General features: G+C 41.5%; 1 pseudogene; it reads left to right on the forward strand.

Moving 5' to 3' along the window:
• The first annotated feature begins 10,954 nt into the window (after window positions 1-10,954).
• On the forward strand, window positions 10,955-11,199 carry LOC115030077 (peptidyl-prolyl cis-trans isomerase NIMA-interacting 4 pseudogene; annotated as a pseudogene).
• The last annotated feature ends 3,651 nt before the right edge of the window (window positions 11,200-14,850 follow it).

Genomic DNA, 14,850 nt, shown 5'->3' on the forward strand with positions numbered 1-14,850 from the left:
ATAGCTGATAAACAACTTCAGCAAAGTGGCTGGATATAACATTAACTCAAACAAATCCTCTACTCAAAGGATAAACAGGCTGAGAAAGAAATTAGGGAAATGACACCCTTCACAATAGTCACAAACAATATAAAGTATCTTGGTGTGACTCTAACGAAACAAGTGAAAGATCTATATGACAAGAACTTCAAGTCTCTGAAGAAAGAAATCAAAGAACACCTCAGAAGATGGAAAGATCTCCCATGATCATGGATTGGCAGGATTAGTTTAGGAAAAATGGCCATCTTGAAAGCAATCTACAGATTCAATGCAATCCCCTTCAAAATTCCAACTCAGTTTTTCATAGAGGTAGAAAGAGCGGTTTTCAATTTCACTTGGAATAACAACAAGAACAAAAAGAAAACCCAGGATAGCAAAAACTATTCTCAAATAAAAGAACTGCGGGAATCAGCATGCTTGACCTAAAGCTGTACTGTAGAGAAATAGTGATAAAAATTGCATGGTATTTGTACAGTGACAGTCAGGTAGATCAATGGAATAGAACTGAAGACCCAGAAATGAACCTAAACAGCTACAGTCATGTGATCTTTGACAAAGGAACAAAAACCATTAAGTGGAAAAAATACAGCATTTTCAACAAATGGTGCTGGCTGAACTGGTGGTCAACATGTAGAAAAATGCAAATTGATCCATTCTTATCTCCCTGTACAAAGCGCAAATCCAAGTGGATCAAAGACCTCCACATAAAACCAGATACACTGAATCTAATAGAATACAAAGTGGGGAAAAGTTTCAAACACATGGGCACAGGGGAAAAGTTCCTGAACATAATACCAATGGCTTGTGCTCTAAGATCAAGAATAGACAAATGGGACCTCATAAAATTGCAAAGCATCTGTAAGGCAAAGGACACTGTTAATAGGGCAAAACCGCAACCAACAGATCCGGAAAAGATCTTTACCAACCCTACATCTGATAGAGCGCTAATATCCAATATATACAAAGAACTCAAGAAGTTAGACTCCAAGTCTGGCGGTTCCTTAGAAAATTGGACATAGTAGTACCAGAGGATCCCGCAATACCTCTCCTGGGCATATACCCAAAAGATGTTCCAACTGGTAAGAAGGACACATGCCCCACTATGTTCATAGCAGCCTTATTTATAATAGCCAGAAGCTGGAAAGAACCCAGATGTCCCTCAACAGACGAATGGATACAGAAAATGTGGTACATTTACACAATGGAGTACTACTCAGCTATTAAAAACAATGAATTTATGAAATTCTTAGGCAAATGGATGGATCTGGAGGATATCATCCTGAGTGAGGTAACCCAATCACAAAGAAGTCACTTGATATGCACTCACTGATAAGTGGATATTAGCCCAGAAACTTAGAATACCCAAGATACAATTTGCAGAACACAAGAAAATCAAGAAGAAGGAAGACCAACGTATGGATACTTCATTCCTCCCTAGAATACGGAATAAAATACCCATGGAATGAGTTATAGAGACAAAGTTTGGAGCTAACATGAAAGGATGGACTAGCCAGAGACTACCCCACCCGGGGATCCATCCCATAATCAGCCACCAAACGCAGACACTATTGCATATGCCAGCAAGATTTTGCTGGAAGGACCCTGATATAGCTGTCTCTTGTGAGGCTATGCCAGTGCCTGGCAAATACAGAAGTGGATGCTCACAGTCATCTATTGGATGGAACACAGGGCCCCCAATGGAGGAGCTAGAGAAAGTACCCAAGGAGCTGAAAGGGTCTGCAACCCTATAGGTGGAACAAAAATATGAACTAACCAGTACCCCCAGAGCTCGTGTCTCTAACTGCATATGTAGCAGAGGATAGCCTAGTCAGCCATCATTGGGAAGAGAGGCCCCTTGGTCTTGCAAACTTTATATGCCCCAGTACAGGGGAATGCCAGGGCCAAGAAGTGGGAGTGAGTGGGTGGGGGAGTGGGTGGAGGAGCAGGTGGGGGACTTTTGGGATAGCATTGGAAATGAAAATAAAGAAAAAAATAAAAATGGGGAATAGAGCTAAACAGAGAATTCTTAACTGAGGAAATTTGAAGGGCCGAGAAACACCTAAAGAAATGTTCAACATCCTTAGTCATCAGGGAAATGCAAATCAAAACAACCCTGAGATTCCACCTCACATCAATCAGAGTGGCTAAGATCAAAAATTCAGGTGATAGCAGATGCTGGCGAGGATGTGGAGAAAGAGGAAAACTCCTCCACTGCTGGTGGGATTGCAAGCTGGTACAACCACTCTGGAAATCAGTCTGATAGTTCCTCAGAAAAGTGGACATAGTACTACCGGAGGATCCAGCTCTACCACTCTGGGCATATACCCAGAAGATGCCCCAACTTGTAATAAGAACACATGCTCCACTATGTTCATAGCAGCCTTATTTATTTATTTATTTATTTATTTATTTTTTAATTTTTAATATTTTTATTACATATTTTCCTCAATTACATTTCCAATGCTATCCCAAAAGTCCCCCATAGCGCCCCCCACTTCCCTACCCACCCATTCCCATTCTTTTGGCCCTGGCATTCCCCTATATTGGGGCATATAAAGTTTGCAAGTCCAATGGGCCTCTATTTCCAGTGATGGCCGACTAGGCCATCTTTCGATACATATGCAGCTAGAGACAAGAGCTCCAGGGTGAGAAAAGCACCGGGGTAGCTAGGGCGCAGGGTCGGATGACACTCACCAGCTACCCACAACACCCGCCACAGGATCTTAAGACTTCTGGTGAGTGGAACACAGCTTCTGCTCCAATCCAATTGCGCGCGGGACCTCAGACTGCATTAGTTAGGGAAGCAGAAACCGGCCTGAGTAGGGCCACAGGCCTCATCCGACATACCGCCAGCTACCCTCGACCCCCACCACAGGATTTTGAGACTGCTGGTGAGTGGAACACAGCTTCTGCTCCAGTCCAATCACGGGGGACCTGAGACTGCTTTGGTTGGGGAGGCAGAAATCCGGCCTACGTAGGGCCACAAGCCTCTTCCGGTCAGAAAAGCACCGGGGTAGCTAGGGCGCAGGGTCGGCTGACACTCGCCAGCTACCCACAACACCCGCCACAGGATCTTAAGACTTCTGGTGAGTGGAACACAGCTTCTGCTCCAATCCAATTGCGCACGGGACCTCAGACTGCATTAGTTAGGGAAGCAGAAAACCGGCCTGAGTAGGACCACAGGCCTCTTCCGACATACCGCCAGCTACCCTCGACCCCCACCACAGGATTTTGAGACTGCTGGTGAGTGGAACACACCTTCTGCTCCAATCTTTAAATAGTGACAACGACAACAACTAACCCCAGAGATTACCAGATGGCAAAAGGTAAACGTAATAATCTTACTAACAGAAACCAAGACCACTCACCATCATCAGAACCCAGCACTCCCACTTCGCCCAGTCCAGGGCACCCCAACACACCGGAAAAGCTAGACACGGATCTAAAAGCATATCTCCTGATGATGGTAGAGGACTTCAAGAAGGACTTTAATAACACACTTAAAGAAATACAAAGGAACACTGGTAAACAGGTAGAAGACAGTAAAGAGGAAGCACAAAAATCCCTTAAAGAATTGCAGGAGAACACTGCTAAAGAGTTACAAATCCTTAAAGAAAAACAGGATAACCTAATCAAACAGGTAGAAGTCCTTAATGAAAAACAGGAAAACACATCCAAACAGATGATGGAAATGAACAAAACCATACTGGACCTAAAAAGGGAAGTAGACACAATAAAGAAAACCCAAAATGAGGCAACACTGGAGATAGAAACCCTAGGAAAGAAATCTGGAACCATAGATACGAGCATCAGCAACAGAATACAAGAGATGGAAGAGAGAATCTCAGGTGCAGAAGATTCCATAGAGAACATCGGCACAACAATCAAGGAAAATGTAAAATACAAAAAGATCCTAACTCAAAACATCCAAGAAATACAGGACACAATGAGAAGACCAAACCTACGGATAATAGGAGTGGATGAGAATGAAGATTTTCAACTCAAAGGACCAGCAAACATCTTCAACAAAATTATAGAAGAAAACTTCCCAAATCTAAAGAAAGAGATGCCCATGAACATACAAGAAGCCTACAGAACTCCAAATAGACTGGACCAGAAAAGAAATACCTCCCGACACATAATAATCAGAACAACAAATGCTCTAAATAAAGATAGAATACTAAAAGCAGTAAGAGAAAAAGGCCAAGTAACATATAAAGGCAAGCCTATCAGAATTACACCAGATTTTTCACCAGAGACTATGAAAGCCAGAAGATCCTGGACGGATGTTATACAGACACTAAAAGAACACAAATTCCAGCCCAGGCTACTATACCCAGCCAAACTCTCAATTAACATAGATGGAGAAACCAAAGTATTCCACGACAAAACCAAATTCACACATTATCTCTCCACGAATCCAGCCCTTCAAAGGATAATAACAGAAAAAAACCAATACAAGGACAGGAACCACGCCCTAGAAACAACAAGAAGGTAATCCCTCAACAAACCTAAAAGAAGACAGCCACAAGAACAGAATGCCAACTTTAACAACAAAAATAACAGGAAACAACAATTACTTTTCCTTAATATCTCTTAATATCAATGGACTCAACTCCCCAATAAAAAGACATAGACTAACAAACTGGCTACACAAACAAGACCCAACATTTTGCTGCTTACAGGAAACTCATCTCAGAGAAAAAGATAGACACTACCTCAGAATGAAAGGCTGGAAAACAATTTTCCAAGCAAATGGTATGAAGAAACAAGCTGGAGTAGCCATTCTAATATCTGATAAGATTGACTTCCAACCCAAAGTCATTAAAAAAGACAGGGAGGGACACTTCATACTCATCAAAGGTAAAATCCTCCAAGAGGAACTATCAATCCTGAATATCTATGTTCCAAATACAAAGGCAGCCACATTCATTAAAGAAACTTTAGTAAATCTCAAAGCACACATTGCACCTCATACAATAATAGTGGGAGACGTCAACACACCACTTTCACCAATGGACAGATCATGGAAACAGAAACTAAACAGGGACACAGAGAAACTAAGAGAAATTATGAACCAAATGGATCTGGCAGATATCTACAGAACATTCTATCCTAAAACAAAAGGATATACCTTCTTCTCAGCACCTCATGGTACCTTCTCCAAAATTGACCACATAATTGGTCACAAAACAGGCCTCAACAGATACAAAAATATTGAAATTGTCCCATGCATCCTATCAGATCACCATGGACTAAGGCTGATCTTCAATAACAAAATAAATAATAGAAAGCCAACCTTCACGTGGAAACTGAACAACACTCTTCTCAATGATACCTTGGTCAAGGAAGGAATAAAGAAAGAAATTAAGGACTTTTTAGAGTTCAATGAAAATGAAGCCACAACATACCCAAACTTATGGGACGCAATGAAAGCATTTCTAAGAGGAAAACTCATAGCTCTGAGTGCCTCCAAAAGGAAACTAGAGAGAGCACACATTAGCAGCTTGACAACATACCTAAAAGCACTAGAACAAAAGGAAGCAAATTCACCCAAGAGGAGTAGACGGCAGGAAATAATCAAACTCAGGGGCGAAATCAACCAACTGGAAACAAGAAGAACTATTCAAAGAATCAACCAATCAAGGAGCTGGTTCTTTGAGAAAATCAACAAGATAGATAAACCCTTAGCCAGACTCACTAGAGGGCACAGGGAAAGCATCCTAATTAACAAAATCAGAAATGAAAAAGGAGACATAACAACAGATCCTGAAGACATCCAAAACACCATCAGATCCTTCTACCAAAGGCTATACTCAACAAAACTGGAGAACCTGGATGAAATGGAGAAGTTCCTAGACAGATACCAGGTACCAAAGTTGAATCAAGATCAGGTTAATGATCTAAACAGCCCTATATCCCCCAAAGAAATAGAAGCAGTCATTAATAGTCTCCCAACTAAAAAAAGCCCAGGACCAGATGGGTTTAGTGCAGAGTTCTATCAGACCTTCAAAGAAGATCTAATCCCAGTTCTTCACAAACTATTCCACAAAATAGAAACAGAAGGTACTCTACCCAACTCATTCTATGAAGCCACAATTACTCTGATACCTAAACCACAAAAAGACCCAACAAAGATAGAAAACTTCAGACCAATATCCCTTATGAATATTGATGCAAAAATCCTCAATAAAATTCTTGCTAACCGAATCCAAGAACACATCAAAACAATCATCCATCCTGACCAAGTAGGTTTCATCCCAGGGATGCAGGGATGGTTCAATATACGGAAATCCATCAACGTAATCCAGTATATAAACAAACTCAAAGACAAAAACCACATGGTCATCTCGTTAGATGCAGAAAAAGCATTTGACAAGATCCAACACCCATTCATGATAAAAGTCTTGGAAAGATCAGGAATTCAAGGCCCATACCTAAACATGATAAAAACAATCTACAGCAAACCAGTAGCCAACATCAAAGTAAATGGTCAGAAGCTTGAAGCAATCCCTCTAAAATCAGGGACTAGACAAGCCTGTCCACTTTCTCCATACCTATTCAACATTGTACTTGAAGTCCTAGCCAGAGCAATTCTACAACAAAAGGAGATCAAAGGGATACAAATTGGAAAAGATGAAGTCAAAATATCACTTTTTGCAGATGATATGATAGTATATATAAGTGACCCTAAAAATTCCACCAGAGAACTCCTAAGCCTGATAAACAGCTTCGGTGAAGTAGCTGGATATAAAATTAACTCAAACAAATCAATGGCCTTTCTCTACACAAAGAATAAACAGGCTGAGAAAGAAATTAGGGAAACAACACCCTTCTCAATAGTCACAAATAATATAAAATGTCTTGGCGTGACTCTAACTAAGGAAGTGAAAGATCTGTATAGTAAAAACTTCAAGTCTCTGAAGAAAGAAATTATAGAAGATCTCAGAAGATGGAAAGATCTCCCATGCTCATGGATTGGCAGGATCAACATTGTAAAAATGGCTATCTTGCCAAAAGCAATCTACAGATTCAATGCAATCCCCATCAAAATTCCAAATCAATTCTTCAACGAATTAGAAAGTGCAATCTGCAAATTCATCTGGAATAACAAAAAACCTAGGATAGCAAAAACTCTTCTCAAGGATAAAAGAACCTCTGGTGGAATCACCATGCCGGACCTAAAGCTCTACTACAGAGCAATTGTGATAAAAACTGCATGGTACTGGTATAGTGACAGACAAATAGACCAATGGAATAGAATTGAAGACCCAGAATTGAACCCACACACCTACGGTCACTTGATCTTCGACAAGGGAGCTAAAAACATCCAGTGGAAGAAAGACAGCATTTTCAACAAATGGTGCTGGCAAAACTGGTTGTTAACATGTAGAAGAATATGAATCAATCCATTCCTATCTCCTTGTACTAAGGTCAAGTCTAAGTGGATCAAGGAACTTCACATAAAACCAGAGACACTGAAACTTATAGAGGAGAAAGTGGAGAAAAGCCTTGGAGATATGGGCACAGGGGAAAAATTCCTGAATAGAACAGTAATGGCTTGTGCTGTAAGATCGAGAATTGACAAGTGGGACCTCATGAAACTGCAAAGCTTCTGCAAGGCTAAAGACACCATCAATAAGACAAAAATCCACCAACAGATTGGGAAAGGATCTTCACCTATCCTAAATCAGATAAGGGACTAATATCCAATATACATAAAGAACTCAAGAAGGTGGACTCCAGAAAGTCAAATAACCCCATTAAAAAATGGGGCTCAGAACTGAACAAAGAATTCTCACCTGAGGAATACCGAATGGCAGAGAAGCACCTGAAAAAATGTTCAACATCCTTAATCATCAGGGAAATGCAAATCAAAACAACCCTGAGATTCCACCTCACACCAGTCAGAATGGCTAAGATCAAAAATTCATGTGAATTGACAAGTGGGACCTCATGAAACTACAAAGCTTCTGCAAGGCTAAAGACACCATCAATAAGACAAAAAAACCACCAACAGATTGGGAAAGGATCTTCACCTATCCTAAATCAGATAAGGGACTAATATCCAATATATATAAAGAACTCAAGAAGGTGGACTCCAGAAAGTCAAATAACCCCATTAAAAAATGGGGCTCAGAACTGAACAAAAAATTCTCACCTGAGGAATACCGAATGGCAGAGAAGCACCTGAAAAAATGTTCAACATCCTTAATCATCAGGGAAATGCAAATCAAAACAACCCTGAGATTCCACCTCACACCAGTCAGAATGGCTAAGATCAAAATTTCAGGTGACAGCAGATGCTGGCGAGGATGTGGAGAAAGAGGAACACTCCTCCATTGTTGGTGGGATTGCAAGCTTGTACAACCACTCTGGAAATCAGTCTGGGGGTTCCTCAGAAAATTGGACATAGTACTACCGGAGGATCCAGCAATACCTCTCCTGGGCATATATCCAGAAGATGTCCCAACCGGTAAAAAGGACACATGCTCCACTATGTTCATAGCAGCCCTATTTATAATAGCCAGAAGCTGGAAAGAACCCAGATGTCCCTCAACAGAGGAATGGATACAGAAATTATGGTACATTTACACAATGGAGTACTACTCAGCTATTAAAAAGAATGAATTTAAGAAATTCCTAGCCAAATGGATGGACCTGGAGGGCATCATCTTGAGTGAAGTAACACAATCACAAAAGAACTCACACAATATGTATTCACTGATAAGTGGATATTAGCCCAAAACTTAGGATACCCAAGATATAAGATACAATTTGATAAACGCATGAAACTCAAGAAGAATGAAGACCAAAGTGTGGACACTGTGCCCCTTCTTAGAATTGGGTACAAAACACCCAGGGAAGGAGTTACAGAGACAAAGTTCGTAGCTGTGATGATAGGATGGACCATTTAGAGACTGCCATATCCAGGGATCCATCCCATAAGCAGCTTCTAAACGCTGACACCATTGCATACACTAGCAAGATTTTGCTGAAAGGACCCAAATATAGCTGTCTCTTGTGAGACGATGCCGGGGCCTAGCAAACACAGGAGTGGATGTTCACAGTCAGCTATTGGATGTATCACAGGGCTCCCAATGGAGAAGCTAGAGAAAGTACCCAAGGAGCTAAAGCGATCTGCAACCCTATTGTTGGAACAACATGATGTACTAACCAGAACCCCGGAGCTCTTGTCTCTAGCTGCATATGTATCGAAAGATGGCCTAGTTGGCCATCAATGGAAAGAGAGGCCCATTGGACTTGCAAACTTTATATGCCCCAATATAGGGGAATGTCAGGGCCAAAAGAATGGGAATGGGTGGGTAGGGAAGTGGGGGGCGCTATGGGGGACTTTTGGGATAGCATTGGAAATGTAATTGAGGAAAATATGTAATAAAAATATTAAAAATTTTTAAAAAATGGACAAAACCTCTGAAACTCTCAAGCAGCCCCAATTTGCCTTTAGAAGAGTTGAGTTTCCCTGGTCATGGTGTCTCTTCACATCAATGGAAACCCTAACTAAGACAACTCTATACCTATTTGGAAACAACTGTACAGTCCCCTATTCTCTGCCCTGTACCTGCTGTCCTATTTCTTGCTAAGATGAGTTTGGCATCTCATTATACATGACTCATATAAGTGTAATTATGCTGTGTTGTCTAATCTATCTGTCACTTGCTTATTTTACTTAGAATAATTTTGTCCCTTGTGACCACTAGACATATCATCTACATGATCTCAAGTCTGTGTGCCTGTCAGGAGCTAAAAGAACCTTTATATCCTCCCTAGTCACCATGAAGGCATTGAGGGGTTCTTATTCTGAAGATGTGGAATAGTGCCAGGGACAGGTTGACTAGTGTGCACCAAGGTTGCTTTTGTGAAAATAAGGTAGACCATGGAGCAGAAAGGAAGCCTGATCAGCTTTCATACCAGGCTCTCATGAGGCTAGCAATCCTTCCTGTTCCCCTGTCTCAGTGAGCAGTATGTATCAGTGAAGAGCACCATCCTGGAGTTCACAGAGCTGAAGCAGTGAGTGGAACAGGCAAGTAGCAGAGAGAGCATCTGTTGTTACTGATGGGTAATGGCTCTAGGTAGAAGTGTGTAAGATATCAAACTTGTTCATCATGGAGGGAAAAGACAGAAGTCAATGTTAGGTCATGACTTCTGTACCTCAGGGGCATCTTCTATACTCTCAAAAATTATATACAGTGTTAGATATCTTATGCTTAGTTGAAGTGGGAGAAGAGAAGAGAAGAGAAGAGAAGAGAAGAGAAGAGAAGAGAAGAGAAGAGAAGAGAAGAGAAGAGAAGAGAAGAGAAGAGAAGAGAAGAAGGCCAACCTGCCTAAAGGGAATTCTTACCTAACAAATCTTACACTAACTACTTCATCCTCTCTAAGAACTTTAAGACCTGGTGTCTGTAGAGCCTTTCAACTAAGTGTCAAAGAGTACTTCATCCAAAACCATTTGGGCATAGCCACAGAGGCACCAGGGCACTTGGAGGAAGAAGGGATTTGCCAGCCGAGCTGCAGTGGAGTATTGAAATATCCCTTTGACCCCACTTCAGCCATATTCAGTATGTATTACTGGATGAAAACAGATGACCCCCTAAATCAAAATATCTTTACAAACCATTTTATGGGGCAAAAATCAGGAGCGGCTTAGGTGGGAAGTTATAACTCACGCTACTTGCATGCTGGAGTGAGGATTTTGGCAAGGGCTATAGGCTTGAATGGGACTGGAGGATCTGCTTCCATAATGGCCAAGCCAAATGATTGTTGCCAGGAAACTTCAACCCTTCACAGAGGTGCAGCCTCTGGGAGTGACAGTGCTGACAAGAAGTCTCAGGGTCCTAAAGGTGGTGGCAATGCAGTAAAGGTCAGACACATTCTGTGTGAAAAACATGGAAAAATCATGGAAGCCATGGAAAAGTTAAAGTCTGGGATGAGATTCAGTGAAGTGGCCACACAATACAGTGAAGATAAAGCCAGACAAGGGGGTGACTTGGGTTGGATGATCATAGAGGATCCATGGTGGGGCCATTTCAAGAAGCAGCATTTGCCTTGCCTGTAAGTGGGATGGATAAGCCTGTGTTTAGAGACCCACCAGTTAAGATAAAATTTGGATATCATATTATTATGGTTGAAGGGAGAAAATAAAATCACATGAAAGACTGAAAAAAAATTCTATAGCAGCCTGGGTTATGGAATAAAACCCTGTCTCAAACAAACCACCACCACCATGACCACCACTAACAAAACTTCTCCTGGAGTGAAACATCTAATGCAGAGTACAGAGCAGCCTGCATGGCAATCTCTATGACCTGTTCTCTGAAATCACGGTTAAACAGGTTACCCAGTCTGTCTTTACCAGACACATCAGAAGCAAGATGTTACAAGATGTTACTTCCGGGCTGGAGAGATGGCTCAGTGGTTAGGAGCAGTGACTGCTCTTCCAGAGGTCCTGAGTTCAATTCCCAGAAACCACATGGTGGCTCACAACCATCTGTAATAAGATCTGATGCACTCTTCTAGTGTGTCTGAAGACAGCAAGTGTACTCACATATATAAAAATAAATAAATGAATCTAAAAAAACAAAAACACAAATAAAAACAAAAACAAAACAAGTGCTCACTTCCAAGTGAGGAGAAATCTGCATCTGCCTTATGAAGAAAGAAATAGAAAGGAAAGTACAGACATGTTTCTAAACTATTGCAGTCCTCCAATCACAGCAGCAGTTCAAAGATTTTCGTCATCTCCAGCAAGGTACACACACACACACACACACACACACACACACACACAAACACACACACACACACACGGCTCTCCTCTTTAAGTAAATTTTAAGTAGAAATCTCAACCTGATGACCTATGAACAAATTATCAGCCCCAAGACAGAGGATAACTTCACTGACTATTATTGAACAAAAATGGGGTGGAGAAGTGGGCATAGCAGAACACACCTGTGATCCCAGAATCAGGGAGGATGGCCTTGAGTTAAAGGTCAGCCAGAAGTATATGGTGAGATCTTGCCCTAGAAAAAGGACTGGGGATGTAGTTCAGTTGCCTAGAATGTACAACATCCTGGACTTCACCTCCACTACCCCCAAATGGTGGGCCAGGCACACACAGAAAAGAAAAGAAAAGAAAAGAAAAGAAAAGAAAAGAAAAGAAAAGAAAAGAAAAGAAAAGAAAAGAAAAGAAAGAAGGAAGGAAGGAAGGAAGGAAGGAAGGAAGGAAGGAAGGAAGCACTGTGTGTCTGGAAAGAAAAGCTATTGCAGCTCTTGCAGAAGACCTGACTTCAGTGCCCACCACCCACATCAGACAGCTCAGAACTGCCCATGAGTCCACTTCTGGAGGATGTGATGCCTTCTTCTGGCTTCTGTGTACCCCCAGACATATGCAGTATGCATAGTCGTACATAAATAAAATAAAGTACTTTTTAAAAGGAGAATGATTCTGAACACCCCCTGAGGAAATATGGAAAGGTCCTGGCTCAGGTTGTACTTCTTCTGCCTGGAAATAATTAGCCACGGCGCCTGATTCTGGTCCCTGGGCTCTCGGGTACATCCTCTGGCTCATCTTTCCTTTCCAAGCAAAAAAGCATCCGTGTTTGCAACAGCATGTGATTATTTCAGCTTTAGTCTCACCAGTTTGAGCAGCCCATGGTCTCTTCTTTTTTTATACAGTCTCTATCCGTTTTAGTCCATGCTGGAACAATTTTCTAAGTATAGCTGTCTTTAAAACTCTGTGAATCACATTAAGGTTTAGTCTATTACACCAAAGCTTCACCGGAAAAAAAAAATCTTTGAGCTAAATCCCTCCTCACCTGAGGCTTTGGCAGATATCACTGAAGAACAATGGCTTTAAGCTTCTTAAGTACCCAACTGACTTGAGTCTTAGAGCCACAACCTTGGATCCTCTTATGGGTTTAGTGGTAAAGATTTTACAGTCCGACCTTTGGCTTTAGTTTTAGGCCACATCTTCCTGAGAGTGCCCTGGATTTGATGTTTGTTTCAAAGCCATTTCTTATTTTAGCACTGTTCACCACGTGGAGGATCTAGGAATGCATCTTCAGAGACAGTGTATCCATACTCCCAGCTGCATGGTCCTCCATTGGTGTTCTCTCTGTCCTTGCATAGTTTGCTATCTGCAGTGGGAAGAAAGCAGGCAGCACCTTGTAGGCAGTTGGCAGGACGTTTCTCTAGCTGGACCATCCATCTCATCAGACACATTTCCTCCTTTTCAAAAAGTTTCAGCTAAGGATGCTAAACTTCCAGTTACTAAGTAACACAGCATTCCCTTGTTTTTCATTAACTAGTTTTTTTTTCTGCCTATATCTGTACCCTTATTGGCAGTCTCCTCAAAGCTCAGACTACTACTAACAATATGCTCAAGAAAATATAACCATTCATTAGCCCAGCTTCTGCCAACTGCCTAATTCTTCAACTAGTCTCAAAATTGTAGATGTTTATTATTATAGCATCCCACTTCCAGGTAGTTCTAGATTACTACTACTGTGTAAGATGTAAGAGATGTCTCCAAAATTCAAATACAACAAACCTAGTTGTTTTGTGGTATTTTTTAAAGATTTATTTATTGTATATCTATGAGTGTTTTACCTGAGTGTGCGTGTACCCTGTGCATGCCTGGTACCCACAGAAGCCCAACAAGAGCCTCAGATCCCCCTGGAAGTAGACTTATGGATGGTTGTGAGCTGCCAGGTAGGCGCTGTGAACCTAGATCCTCTGCAAGAGCAGAAAATGCTCCTAACCACAGAGCTCGTATTAACCACCTGATGCTTGTATTTTTTTTTCTTAGTACTGTAAATTTAATTGAGGGCCTGGCTGGACCTTATTCAGTGGTTCATGTTATACAAGCATCCTACCACGAGCTCCACCATCACTAAAAATTGTAATTGTTTGTTATCTGACAATTTCTGTCAGTTAAGGATTTGGGAGTGGTTCAGCTGGGAATTATGGTTAAGGACCTATCATGTGGCTGCACTTGAGATAGAACCAACTCGGTGGTCATCTCAAGCTTGAATGGTGATGGACGGTCTGCTTCCAGAGGGACTCCTTTCCATGCTGTGGACAGAAGACTTACGACCTCACCACAAAACCCTGTCCTCAAGCTATATTATGGTAGTGTCGCCATTACATGGCCAGTGACTTCCTTGTAAAAAAGAAAGCTCAAAACAAGGAAGCCTGCTTCTAAGAACCTAATCTTCCAAACTGCCTAATGTCACATCAGGTTTCTATGCTTATTAGGAGCAAGTCTGAAGGAAAATTGAATTTAGATTCTACCTTTTTGAAAGGAGGAGCATCAAACAAAATTTGCAGCAGAGGGGCTTATTTATTTATTTAGTTAGTTAGTTGGATAGACACTTCACTATGTATCCAAGGTTACCCACAGACTTGCAATCCTCCTACCTCTCTATCTCTTCAGTGCTGGAATTGAGAGTGTGTGCCAATGCTCCTGCTGTTGGTAAATTACCATAGTCTCCTGTTCTCCCAGATGTTATAGCCAGAGAAGGTCTACAGAGTTCTCTAATCTAAATAGGGAAAAAGTAAGGCTCAGTCAGAGAAACTGTTTTCATTGAGACACTTTAATAATTTTCATGACTCAGTAGAGCCAGGTATGGTAGGTAGTTCATGCCCATGACTTCAGCGTTCGGGAGCCGTAGGCCAGCCTACACCACAGAGCAAGACCCTATCTCAAAGCAACAACAGAAGAAAATAAACAGCAACAAAACCCAAACCACAAAGTCAGTAGAGCTTTCAACTTGGGTAGGACTGAAGGTTGCC

The sequence above is a fragment of the Mus caroli genome, unplaced genomic scaffold, assembly GCF_978045245.1.
Source record: "Mus caroli unplaced genomic scaffold, Mus_caroli_1 scaffold_5, whole genome shotgun sequence".
Taxonomy (NCBI): domain Eukaryota; kingdom Metazoa; phylum Chordata; class Mammalia; order Rodentia; family Muridae; genus Mus; species Mus caroli.